The sequence below is a fragment of the Dama dama genome, chromosome 30, assembly GCF_033118175.1.
Source record: "Dama dama isolate Ldn47 chromosome 30, ASM3311817v1, whole genome shotgun sequence".
Lineage (NCBI taxonomy): Eukaryota > Metazoa > Chordata > Mammalia > Artiodactyla > Cervidae > Dama > Dama dama.
In genome coordinates, this window is record NC_083710.1 from 62,756,193 (window position 1) to 62,771,197 (window position 15,005).

The window sequence follows — 15,005 nt, forward strand, 5'->3', positions numbered from 1 at the left end:
CTAGTTATAGTGCACTTAGTAAGACATAATATTGAAAAAGGCATCCTTAGTGATATCACAAAATCAACAGCTAATAATTTTAAGATCTTGCTACATACCAGACTTAAAGGTAATCACTTTGCACGCACTAACATAAACAATGAAAAACAACGCTAAAGGGGAGAAATACTTTTTCTTGAAGAGAAGTTTGGGAAAATACATATAGTTTTTGTCTTAGATTAAAATCAAATATGTCAAGTAAATGGTTCAAGTCAAATGTAAAATCCTTATGTTAAACTAAAACAAAAAAAATTAAGTATTTCTAGGACTGAAGCTAAGGTGATTCTTGTTTTAAGTCTAACCTTTAAATAAACTTTGACTATAGAATCACCTCCTAAAATCTGACTGATATTATATTAAGAAGGATGAATGTATGTCCAGGCAATGGTACAGGCTAATCTTTGTCTTCTATTACTTGCTTCTCTGTTAATGTCTTTTAAAATTTGGAATACAAAATCAACCTTTTACTATGTTTATCAGATATGTAGCTGAGTAACAGACTAATCTAAAACAAGCTTTGTAAGTATTTTTTACTTTAAACAATATGTAAATCATATCAAATTATTTTTTAAAAACGAGTGATCAGAAATATTTAGTCTATAATTCCTTAAGGAAATGAAGTTATGATGTCTATTGTAAAACTATATATAAAATTGATCATTTAATTTTCAATAAGTAGCAAAAGAATGGAGAATGGATGTTAATTAGAAAGTATCTATAATTTTGAACCTCTCCCTGGTAGCTCAGCTGGTAAAGAATCTGCCTGCAAAAAAAAAAGAAAAGAATCTGTCTGAATGCAGGAGATGGCAGTTGGATTTCTGGGTTGGGAAGATCCCCTGGAGAAGGGATAGGCTACCCACTCCAGTATTCTTGGGCTTCCCTGTGGCTCATATGATGGTGAATCCACCTGCAATGTAGGAGACCTGGGTTCAATCCCTGGGTTGGGAAGATCCCCTGGAGGACGGCATATGACAACCCACTCCAGTATTCTTGCCTGGAGAATCCCTGTGGACAGAGGAGCCTGGCAGATTACAGTCCATGGGGTCACAAAGAGTCAGACATGACTGAGCGACCAAGCACAGCACAGCACAACTATTAAATACTAGATAAAAATCCTTTACATGGAATTTAACTGAATTATAAAACTAATATATCTCATAAAAGCAGCATTATATGAAAGGCATTCAATTTTTTCTCAAATATTTATGCTAAATTATATACCATTTTTCATAAGTAAATAGAAAATAGCTGCTGCCTTCTGACATTTTATTTTATTTTACTTTATTTTACTTTCTTGACTGTTCTTTTTTTTATTGTTCTGCTCTCAATTGCTGCACTGCTCAATTTTATTTAACATGATATAACCACAGCATGTAATGAATTTTAAAGCAAGATTAAAAAATAAAAATCAAATAGGTTTAATGATTGTGGTCATCAAATTACTCAAGTTTTTTTTCATTTCAAAACAAGGTAGCATGTTTTACTCACATACTAAATTTACTGAGGATTATTGTGCTCATGTATGGAAGAGATAGGTATTACTTTCCATGTAGATTTAATCTTAGCACAAGAAAAATTCCTTGAAATTTACTATCACTTTTCTCATTTAATGGCTAATGATAACAGCTAAGACGTTTACTTGTTAATAGTTTTCCTGGTTAATGAGTGTTTGCAACTATTTTTAGTACATTTATCAATCATACCTTGAAAATTCAAGCTTAAACTATCTTCAAAAAATTAATTTGTGAGCACAGTTAAAAACTGTTGGCCTAGCTGTATGGATAAGAAAAACAAAAAGCTTGACACAATTGAATTGGCTGATAATATGGGTATAAAGTGGTAAAAAGATTCTTGTTCTGATTAATTTCGTGTAAACTCTACATCACCTGATGCTTGATTCATCTGACAGAATAATTCAACTTTCACTCTTCTGTGTAGCCTTATAAAATCATGCCAAACTAAATTCATTTGTTACAATTATGTGCATCACAGCTAACAACAGATAACATAGATAACAATGAAACAATATTGTCTACAAAGAAATTTTGTGTAACAAATATCATTAACCCAAAGTATGGATGTTATTATATAAATAATGGCTGAGTACAAGTATTATATCTTAACAGTTAGGAGTAAATATACCTAATGCCAGATATTTAACAATGAAATGGGATGATGCCATGCCTTAGTGTATATAACAGTAGTTAGTCAATACTAATAAAGTCTGAACTGATCTTAGTCTGACTAAAAACATATGACCTAATTTTTGTAATTGTGACTTATAAGTAATTTAACCCAAAAGAGAGACTATATGTTTGTTTAAAAGTACAAGAATATGAATATAAATATATATTACACGTGAAATTTTAAAATATACATACATGCATATGTACATGTATACATGCCTTAGTGTATAGAAGGGTAATTGATTCATACTAAAGTCTAGATATATGGATCCACATATATGGATATAAGTGTATATATACATGTACATATATGTATACCACACATATAATATGCACACACATATGGATATAAGTGTGTATATACATATATGTGTATACACATACATACACACATATAATATGCAAGTATATATATTTATGTATGGGAATATATACAATGCAGTGTATATGGGATGTGTATAATACAGTGCAAACTATCCACTTGTACATTTTAACTCAAAATTATATAAATTCATGTGAAGGGATTCACATTATGGGCCAGAAAGAGATACATGGTACAAAGTCAGTCTATCTGCATGCTGCTTCAATGAGGGGAATTCCACAAGCCCTGACCTACAGCCTTTTGTAATCAAGTTATTCTGCTGGTTTAAAATGTTAAAACCAATAAGCAGTATGGAAAATAAAATAAATTTACTCAAATTAATTTCCTGAGGTGCCTATTCATTGCTCATAAGTCTTGGGGGAAAAAAATTCATAATTTACTTAGTTCTCCAGGTCATCTTGAGAGATCAAATGTACAATCACAGTTATCCTTAAATTCTTCTTCTCTTTCATTTACCATGTTTAATTAATTCCAAGTTGACCATCCTTCTTATTAAATATATTTTGCATTAATTCTTTCCCTCCATGAATTTCTCAAATGATTCCAAGTTTTTGGCAAGCCTCATAAATAAATCCTCCACAGGGCTAAAATATGCAATACACAGATTGTGCTTGAAATTGTGAAAGACATCTCCTTGACTACATGATAGCATTATTTGTTGTGGCATGTGAAAAATGAAGGGCTTCCCAGGTGGCACCTAGTGGTAGAGAACCTGCCTGCCAATTCAGGAGAAATGAGAGACACAGGTTCAATCCCTGGGTTAGGAAGATTCCCTGGATGAGGGCATGACAACCCACTCCAGTATTCTTGCCTGGAGAATCCCATAGATAGAGGACCCTGGCAGGCTATACAGCCCACAGAGTCACAAACAGTCAGACGTAACTGAAGCAACTTAGCACACATGCATGAAATATGAAAATTTTCATGGTTCGATCCCTGAATATTCAACTTCAGCTCTGCAGTGTTTCATGTACTCTATGTTATCTGAACATTTTAAATAACTGTGATTCTTTAAGGTTACCTCTACAGACCTCATTCCAGTTTCTAAACACTTTTTCTCATTAGCTGCCAAATGAGAAGTCTTACTTTGTGAAGAGATATTGCAGATGAAACTTATTTATGAAACTCCCCCCAATTTTCTTCACCATTAGATCTATTAGACTATAACCATAATATTTTAATTACAGTTCAGTGGCATCTTTCAAAATAATGAATTACAATAATTCCTAAATATGGTATTAAGCATCCACTTGTAATAGTCATTTCTTTCTGTGTAAGAATTTGACCTGATTCATCTTTGAATCCTTAATATAGGACAATAGTCACTGCAAATTTTCAGTTAAAACTGTACATTTTAGTAAAAGAAGATAGTTAATTCTTATAAATGTAAACTGCTTTTTAGAATATCTAATTGTATTTACCTATCTAATGAGCATCCCTTTGTGCATACACATGTATATGTATACATGCCAATATGATTTTATTATAACTTCAGGATTTTTTCTAGTTTTTTAGCTTTATTTTAGCTTTTTAGTTTTATTTTTTAATAAATACGGTTTCTATGTCAAATATCCTGCAATTTTCTTATGTCTAAGCTTCAGCACTTCTATTTTTCTTTCAACAGTCTTAGATATTAAAATATTAAGTACACATTATATCTTCAGAAAGTGTTTTCTGTTTGTCCATTACATTTCCTTTTCTTACCCAACACGCCACTGAGAAGCTATAACTTGCTTTCTAGTATTAAACTCATTATCATTTGTCTTAAAGAGGTTCTCTGAAATATTTCGAATATATTTTCACATTGCTAGTAGTTTCCATGTTATCTATCTCTCAATGAGCTTCTAAAATAATGTTAAACTAAACTGACACTTTTCTGACATAAAAACACAGATTGTATTGTTGAGTGATATAATTTTAGAGAAGAAATATCTGTGATGTCATTTCACATATTATGAAAAGATTACCTTGAATAATAAGAAAAATCCCATCTATATTATAGAAACTGACACTGTAGATGTTTACTTTTGTTACAAAAGATTTGTAATGCAGTTTCAAAAATGATAGCAAACCTTATCAACTATGGTAAGTGAAAATATTTTTATTTCATTTCTCAGAAGTTTATCTCATTAGTAAAATATATACATGAAACAGCATTTCATGTATATACAGGAAAGAGAAGAAGAGAGAGACAAAGAAAGCAAAAGCCACTAAAAAGAAGCATTTAGAGGACAAAAAAATATAATTCAAAATTTTAAATATTTCCTTAAGTGAGAATACAATATCTGAACAATATACATTACAATTTAGAAGTTGATTATTTTAATTGAAAGTTTGTTTTATATCATACTTTGCGGTTAAGTCAAATTGCTTCTTAAGATTAAATAAATTGTCTGTAGAGTGAAAACTATCACCTAGGCCATTTTGCCACTTAACTGTTTTAGTAACAGAAATATGAATGATTTGTTCTCTGTTTGTGCATTCATGCTATATTAGTGGTTAGGACTCACTGAAGTATGAAGGTATTCAACATAAAAATTACAGTCTACTTTATAAGATATACTTACAAAGCAGCTCTCCAATAACCTGAGAGTATGTGCCGTTACTGTGAAGACCACTCTTACACAAACAGGAATGCTATCATTGACTAGGGTGTGTAGGAAGAGTTATTACCACATCATTTTATTGTTACTCTCAGCTGCCTTGGGTCACCTATGATGAAATAAATAAAGAAATAAAATGTATTATCAGAATTACATTCAAAGTGATTATGTTGTTATGGAGATACTGTCACCTATGAATAGTCCTCACTGGATAGCTTAAAATCTCTATTTCATAGTCTAGATGTATATGAATGTGGGTCATCCTTGAAATATGATATGACAAAAATGAGGAATGGACAAAAAACTAGGAATTATCTTAAATTTAGGTTACCTATGGTAAACTTTTTAACAACAGAATTTAATAAATGACTTAAATGTCACAATACAACTATTTGACAGCATTTATGGCAATCCACTCCAGTATTCTTGCCTGAAGAATCCCATGGACAGGGGAGCCCAGCAGGTTACAGATACAGGGATGCAAAAGAGTCAGACATGACTTAAAACTAAACAACATAAGGCCTGTTTTATTTATCTGATTTCAGCTTTTAACAGTTACAAAACAAATTATTTATATATGTATATATGTGTGTATGTATATATATATGTATGGTCAGTTGCTTCATTTGCAATTATTTTCTCTCATTCTGAGAACTGTCTTTTCATCTTGTTTATAGTTTTCTCTGCTATTCAAAACTTTCAACTAGTTTTCTTTTGTTTATTTTTGGTTCTATTTCCATTACTCTGAAGGTGGGTCAAGGAGAATCCTGCTGTGATTTATGTCAAAGAGTGTTCTGCCTATGTTTTCCTCTAAGAGCTTTATAGTTTCTGGCCTTACATTTAGATCTTTAATCCATTCTGAGTTTATTTTTGTGTGTGGTGTGAATTAGGAAGTATTCTAATTTCATTCTTTTACATGTAGCTGTCCAATTTTCTCACCACCACTTACTAAAGAGGCTGTCTTTTCTCCATTGTATATTCTTGCCTTCTTTGTCAAAGATAAGGTGCCCATAGGCTTTATCTTTGAGCTTTCTATCTTGTTCCACTGATCTACATTTCTGTTTTTTTACCAGAAATGTACCAGAAATGCTAAATCACTTCAGTAGTGTCTGACTCTGTGCGACCCCATCCCTGGGATTCTCTAGGCAAGAACACTGGAGTGGGTTGCCATTTCCTTCTCCAATGCATAAAAGTGAAAAGTGAAAATGAAGTCGCTCAGTAGTGTCCGACTCTTCGCGACCCCACGGACTGCAGCCTACCAGGCTCCTCCGTCCCCAGTACAGTACTGTGTTAATTGCTGTTACTTTGTATTATAGTCTGAAATTATAGACAGGTAAACTGATTTCTCCAGCTACATTTTTCTTTCTCAAGATTGCTTTGGTTGTTAAGAGTCTTTTGTGTTTCCAAATATTGTACATTACTTTTGTTGTTGTTCTAGTTCTGTGAAAAATGCCATTTGTAACTTGACATGGACTGCAATAAATTTGTAGATTGTTTTGGGTAGTATTATCATTTTCACAATATTGACTGTTCCAATCCAAGAACACAATATATCTCTCTGTTTATATTGTCTTTGATTTCCTTCATCAGTGTCATAGTTTTTTACATACAGTGTCTTTTACCTCCTTAGGTAGATTTATTCATGGGTATTTTATTATTTTTGTTGAGATAGTGAATGGGATTGTTTCCTTCTCTTTCTGATTTTTTGTTGTTAGTGTATAGGAATGGAAGGGATTTCTGTGTATTAATTTTGTATCCAGTGATGTTACTATTAATAAATTCATTTATTAGTTTTAGTAATTTTCTGGTGGTATCTTTAGAGTTTTCTATGTATAGCATCATGTCATCTGCAAAGACTGAGAGTTTTATTTCTTCTTTTCCAATCTGGATTCTTTTCTTTTTTTTTTTCTCTGACTGTTGTGGCTAGGCCTTCCAAAACTATGTTCAATAATGATGGTGAGAGTGGGTACCCCTGTCTTGTCCCTGATCTTAGAGGAAATGCTTTCTCTTCAGAATATACAAGCAGCTCATGCAGCTTAACATCAGAAAAACAAACCACCCAATCAAAAATGAGTGGAAGACCTAAGCAGACATTTCTCCCAAGATGACATAATAACACACACATGAAAAGATGCTCAATATTGTTCATCATTACAGAAATGCAAATCAAAACTACAATGGGGCATCACCTCATACTAGTTATAATGGCTATCACCAAAATATCTACAAACAATACATGCTGGAGAGGATATGTAGAAAAAGGAACTCTCTTGCTCTCCTGTGGGGATGTAAATGAGTATAGTCACTATGGAGAACAGTATGGAGATTCCTTTAAAAACTAGGAAGAAAACTACCATATGACCCAGCAATCACACTACTGGGCATATACCCTGAGAAAACATAATTCAAAATGACACCTGTACCACAATGTTCATGGCAGCACTGCTTACAATGGCCAGGACATGGAAGCAACCCAGATGTCCATTGACAGATGAATGGGTAAAGAAATGCGTTATATATAAGCAATGGAGTATTATTCAGCAATAGAAAGGAACAAATTTGAGTCAGCTGAACTGAGGTGGACAAACCTAGAGCCTCTTATACAGAGTGAAGTAAGTCAGAAAGATAAAAATAATATTGTATATTAACACATATATATGGTATCTAGAGAAATGGTACTGATGAATCTATCTGCAGGGAAGGAACTGAGACGCAGATGTAGAGAATGGAATTGTGACACAACAGAGGAAGGAGAGGATGGGAAAAATTGAGAGAGCAGCATTAAAATATACACAGCACCATGTGTAAAACAGATAGCTAGTGGGCAGCTGCTGTGTAACACAGGGAGCTCAGCCTGGGGCTCTCCGATAATCTGTTGGGAGGTGGGAGGGAAGCTTAAGAGGAAGGGAGTGTATGCATGCTTAGGGTTGATTCACATTGTTGTATGGCAGAAATAAACACAACATTGTAAAGCAATGATCCTCCAATTAAAAATTTTAGAGGAAAACTATTTAATGAAGCCAAAATACATTGAATTTCTTAACTTTAAACTGAAATGGCTTTCTGTGAGCAATATAACCTGAAAGAATTCAATATATTAATATATTAAAATGTTTGTTTTAAACATTCTTTTAATAAATATTTAAAACACATACATGAGTTAGGCATTTTTTAATACTTTGGAATTATAAGGCAGTAACACTTTTGGTTTCAAGATATTGCCTATCAGGAGGTTGGAAGATACAACACAAGTTATAATATAGTGTGATGTTATAAACTATTAATATACATAATGTGCCATCAAAGTATTGAGGAAAAGAGTTAACTTGGTTTCATGGGGGATTCAAGAAGGATTTGGTGTTGCTGAACTGGATTTTGAAGGATGAGAAGTACTTAGTCCAGAGGAATAAAGGGGAAACCAATCTAGGTAGAAAGAAAAATACTATCATTTGTCAAATGAAAGAATAAACTTCTTTAAATACTGACAACTGATTATTTTCTAAATATGTGTCCCACTTACACAATAAAGAAACATAAGTGTCTCCAATATTTAAATCTATTTGAAAACTTAAAATTTTCTAAAGAGTTCATTAAAATTATGTCTAAGATGGTTGGTCCACTAAATGTTCTATATCTATTAAACACAAAACCTATATGCAATGTTACAATGAATACGAACTTGTAAACTTGCAATATTATTAACTGAATGTAATAATTATTGATTCTAACTCAATAAATATACCAATTTTTGCCTTAAAATTTTTTTTAACTTTTAGTTTTGCTGTTGTATACCTAGTCCTAGATTCCCACAAATAAAAAATAAAGTAAAACAAAACAAAAATAGCAGACAATGCAGAATCTGATATATTCCTCATAAGATCTTGCTCTAATCACAGGTACTTGCTTATCAGTTCAAGGACATCCTGAGGGCTGTGTATCTTTTGTCACAAAATTTTGTAATATAATGGTATACTTTAATCCTATTATTATCCTACCTAGCTATGAAACTTTAAGATGTACACATTCTTCATTAATAATTTATTGTAATCTGTAGAGCTATTAGAACATTTCATCTCATAAAATAAGGGGCTCAGTGTGCAAAGTTGTCTTTCTTTCAGGATATTTTAAGGTCCGGTCAGGACCTTAAAACTGACTGGCTTATTCACACATCTTATATAATTATTTTCACTTATGTAATAAAGGAAGAACATATTGAAGCATAAACTACCATATATTTTACAAAGGAAATAAAAATACCTATAGTATTTCACTATTTAATCAAATAAAAAGTACAGGCTTATAATCAAACTCTGCATTATCACGCCTTACATGTATATATTGACAATTTTCTGTAGAATATCTTTATGAAACCATGAGGTTCTTCCAAGTTACTTCACTTGTCCTGATTGACTTCATTTTCATTATTCTTGTTTGATGCTCCCATTATTACATCTTACTGAAAAGAATCTCTTTAGCATTCTACTTGATCTTTCAATTGCCTGTATTTTCTTCAAAACATCTCTAGTTCTAATAATAACAGCATATTTCTGATCCATCTTGATTTTTCTTGCTCCAAGACATAAAACCAACAACTGTCCAAGGATTTCTGGTTTCCTTAACAGCTAAATATTTTAGGAACATAACTGGGAAAACCAATGGTGTTCCTGAGTTTGATGGTGGGCAAAACACTTTTGGCAGTTGCCATTTGTTCCCCTTAACATTAATAGAATGAGAGTACATATTTTAAGGTAATGTATTGACAATGAACTTTGAACACCTTTTTTTCCAGTATATAGTTGGATCAGCCCTTAAGATTGCTTCTATTTTCACACCACACGTCTCTGAGGCCTATGGAAGCTGAGATGTGCATAGTAATAGGAAAAAAGGGGGAGTTCTATAAGAATAGTTCCTTTGAGAAGGAAATGGCAACCTACCCCAGTATTCTTGCTAGGGAAATCCCATGGACAGAGGAGCCTAGAAGGATACAGTCTACGGGGTCACAAAAGAGTTGGACAGGACTTACCAGCTAAACAAGAACAATAAAGTACATAAAAGTAATATTGTCATTTCATGGAGAAAAAAAAAAACTTCATGAGGTTTTTACAAAGGGATGATGTGTGACTTTTTTGTTCATCTCCAAAGCATTTGGTTTTGTTTCCACACATGCATGCACACATTGGTTTGTTAATATACTATATTTAAAGTTTTGTTTTTTGTTTTTGTTCTTGTACTTTTCTTCCAGGTTCAATGGAAACTGACAGGAGGATGGCAAAAACAGATATCATTTTAAAATTTTGCTTTAGTTACTGAGATTAGCAGACATGAGATTAACTAGGCAAGGAATGAAACATTAGCACTAGTTAATGAAGCACTAGCCCAGGTAAGGAGATGTGTTGTTAGACCAGAGTGATGGCAAGGTCAACTAAGAAGCAAATTGATACAAGAGGTATTTAGAGGGAGAATCCAAAGTGATTTTTCATTTAATTGGATAAGCAGTCAGAAAGCAAAAAGGAAAAGTAGGGTAAAAAGTAGGGTACCCTTCAAGTCTGAAAGGTAAATACCACATCTAAACCTTGTTGAACTGGGTTGATTATAGTACATTTACTGAAACAGAAAACACTGCAAGAGGTGAAAGATGTTTGTTTTGTCTTTTTAACATTAATAGCCTTTAGATATGTTTAAATTAGAATCGCCATTTTTTAATGTTCACATTAAGATATACTATAATTTAACTTAGGAGGACTTCTTGAAGAAGATGAATCTTTGAAGGATATCAAGCACATAGTTTATAAGAAATGATAGGTTTTGACATTTTAAATGAATAAAAAAGATTGTGAATACAGTTTTGGATATATTAGGTTGAGGTAGCAGTGAGATGTTCATTTGAAGGTATCTAAAAAGCAACTGAACTGAACTGCAAAGGCTATTACACAGCTCTGAATCAGAAACAAAGTCTCAGCAAAAGTTGCATATTTAGATTTATTGGTGATATTATAGGTGATAATTAACATCTTAGGAGCAAATCAGATCACCTACCCATCATTCAGAGAGCAAAGAGGATGGACATTTAGCTTAGACACAACCTAATATTCACAAGTCTAGTAAAGGAGGACAGAGAAGCAAGAGACATTGAGAATGAACAGCCAACAAAGTAGGAAGGAACCTGGAGGTGATTATGCTCTAGAAGCAAATGGAAAGGTTGTTTCTCAAAAGGGAAGGAATGATCAATAGTACTAAATACTATTGCAAACTACCGTAGATGTGGAATTAATTAGATTAATGACAATATGATAGTCATTGGTGATTATGCCAAAAAATGCATTTAGTGAGTTACTGGAGGCAAAGTTGAGTCTAACTTGACTTGCTGAATGATTAGAATGTAAAACATTAGATATACACAGAAATTACTTTGGCTGGGAAAGATATGAAATAGTAGTTGCTAAAAGAAAACTAGGATTAAAAAAACAATTCATTCTGTCTTTTCATTATCAACACTGGTAACCTTGAAATATGTTCACACTAGAATTCTCATTTTGAATGCTCACATCAAGATATACTGTAATTCAATTTATGAGGACTTCTTGGGGAAATTAAACAGATAGCAATCATAGAATTTGTCAGAAGTGACAGATTTTGACATTTTAAATGAAGGGAAAATTATAGGCAGAGTGTAAAGTGTGGTGTGTCCATAAAAATAGTAAATATTTGTTTATTAGTAATATATTTTATAAATATAATAGCATAAAAGGGGCATTCATAAATTACTCAGAATTATGAAAATAAGTTTAAAATTAATAAATGTTAATAACATTTTAGATCATATTATTTCAATGTATATCATTTATTTGTAAACACAGTATATTCAAGTCTGTGTGAGTAACTAGAGAATAAAGGCTTTTTTCAGGAATATTTTATTCATTTCCATAAATATAATGCTGAACTTGATATGTATATTTTAACAAGTGCTATGCAATATCTTTTACTGAAATTGGTTTTATTTCCTTTACCAAGAGAAAAGTGATGAAAGGATGTGCTACAGGCAAAGGCGATGTCAAGAAAAGACAGATGATCACCAACCAGAAAACAAGTGGACATTTTCTTGTTGACTTTTGTCTTTTCTGTTAGAAAAATTTCACTGAGGTTTGATACTTTCAAAATATTCAACACAATATTTTCAAAATTGTTAACACTGATACAGAACACAGTTTAAAATATGAAATTTTTTCAAGTTTCCAATTTTTGTATCTATTAACTTTGTTCACTCAAAACACAAAAGATGATTGCCTGACTTAAATATTCTTCTGAATTGTCATTTTGCTTTAAAAATCAAACATGTTCCTACAATTAAAACATAAATTAAAATAGGAAAAAAATAAAGTTATTTGACCAAGGAACATCAATGTGTGTATTAAGCATAGCAGATGAAAGTGAGGTAGGGAAGAGCATATTTACATACTCTCCAAACACTCCACACAAATATTTATTAATTAAAAAAAAAAAAAATAGGAAATTTATGGTGAAGAATCCTAGCAGGCACCATCTTACTCAAAAGATCAATGTTATCATCTACAATTTGACTAATAAATATCATGTGCTACCCAGCAGGAGACCATCCATAAAAAGAGCACATCACTAATGTGATATCCCAAATGTGTACATCCCAAATCTGCCCATGAGGAAGAATAGGCAAACCAAAGCTAAGGCACATTCTATAAAATAACTGCCCTGTTTTCTTGATCTTCTTCAGGAAAGAAGGGCATCAAACTCAAGCAAAGACTTAGTAGCTGCTCCATGTCAAGGTGGGGAGAAAGTTATGGCAAGTGGGTACAACTTATGATCCCAAATGAGGTCCTTTTGTTACAAAGAGCATGTCTGGGGCATTTGGCAAAGTGGTATGGGATACCTGGGGGAAGGGTATGTAGGGATTCTTGCTACTTTTCTGTAAGTTAAATAAAATCTTTTTTTTTTTTTAAAGAAAAAAACAGTCAGACATATACTGTTCATTTAGTTCTCTGACAGCATATGTCAAAGATCTTGTTTCAAGATAAAATACATTAGTTTACTCTGTTGTATGAAATATTTTGGATTTTTAAATTTATCTGATGATTACTTAGTTGATCTCATAAAATGAAACTATTTTTTAAAAACTGGTTGATTCTCTAAGAAAGGTCTTTGCTACATTGGTTTCTGTAAAAATAATCAATTCTATTTAAGATATATTTTGATATTTCTTATTTTTTATATTTTCTTGTTAAATGTTTCTATGATTATTTTGGAGACAAATATTTGCCAGTTAATCTCTAATGTAAAAAATGTTTTTTACATAATAGGTGAAAAATTTTTATTAATTTTAATCAATCAGATTAATGAAAACAAATACAACTTAATATTAGGGCACAGAATTATAATTTGCTTAACTTGTAGCCTGTCCTTAGATTACTTAAATGTAACTTTGAAAATAAATGTCAAAGACTTGTGCAAAAGTCAACTAATTTTAACATCAACTTTTCTTTTTTTTTTGGCAGCACTACATGGCACATGGGAACTTAGTTCTCCAACCAGGGATAGAACGCATGTCCCCTACATTGGAAGCATGAAGTCTTAACCACTGCACCACTAGGTAAGTCCCGAGCACCTACTTTTTAAAATTTTAAAGCACTTACCACTCTAAAGTACCATCCATATATCACTTATCCTCTGCATTTATTGTCTGACAATTAGAGCTTTGTCTTTCCTACCAAATCATGAGCTCTTGATCTTCAAATGGGTTCTAATGGAAAATTTTTGATTCAAGGAGGCATAGTTAGCAAGAGAAAAGTCATTTCTGGGCTAACTTTTATTTAAAATCATTCAAAATTAATGTATTATATCTAAAGGATTTGGATACCATTGTTAACTAGAATAAAATATTTTAATTTAGTATTTTGAATCACCAAAGGAGTAAAGATTGAGAAAATGTATGAGTGTTTTACAACTAAGGTGTTTTTGGTTTAAAAATGAGTTTGCTAGATTAAAAGGATAAAGTATAAAAATAGTGGTATCTAATTATGGGTCAACATGTAAAGGCAAGTTATGGGTAACTGAATTCCTTGACTTAAATAATTTGGCAGCAATGGAAATTTAGTATAATTTTACTTTGGCTATATTTGCTTTGCAATATGATACTGGTTTCATTTGTATAAGAATTATTGGAATCAGAAAAACAGGTGGTAATAATGCAAGCATGATATGTTGAAGTTCCAAGTCATCGTGAATATATACAGGTTTCATAAGGTTTGATAACTTTGAATTGAGCAGGGGAATTTTAAAAAAGGAAAATATTGCACAACAGCCAAAAGTGTTAAAGGTTTTAGTAAAAAGAAAATCCAAGAGTGGTGGTGCCATTATACTATGGAAGAACAAATAGGATCGTTGTTGACTAGAAAGTATGGAAATGATATATTTCTGGATGAAAGGAAACTAAATAATCACTATCTGCTTAACAACTGAAAAGCATTTAATGAGTATCTTCTTAAAATTATAACACTGTGTTGGCTCTATGGAGGACAAACTATATAAAATGCACTCATTTTAGAGTTAGGATAAGCAGGAGAATTAAAATAGATTTAATTATTCAGTGAAGACTTATTGAGAGCCTATTTTATGTCACACTATTGGCAAGGATCTGAACATTACTGCATATGTTCACTTCCATAAAGTGCATCAAGTTGAGTAAAGAATATAAATAAAGTAAGAATAATTATATAAAAGAGGCACACGGACTATTATATTAGACAAGATAAGAAGGGCTCTAAA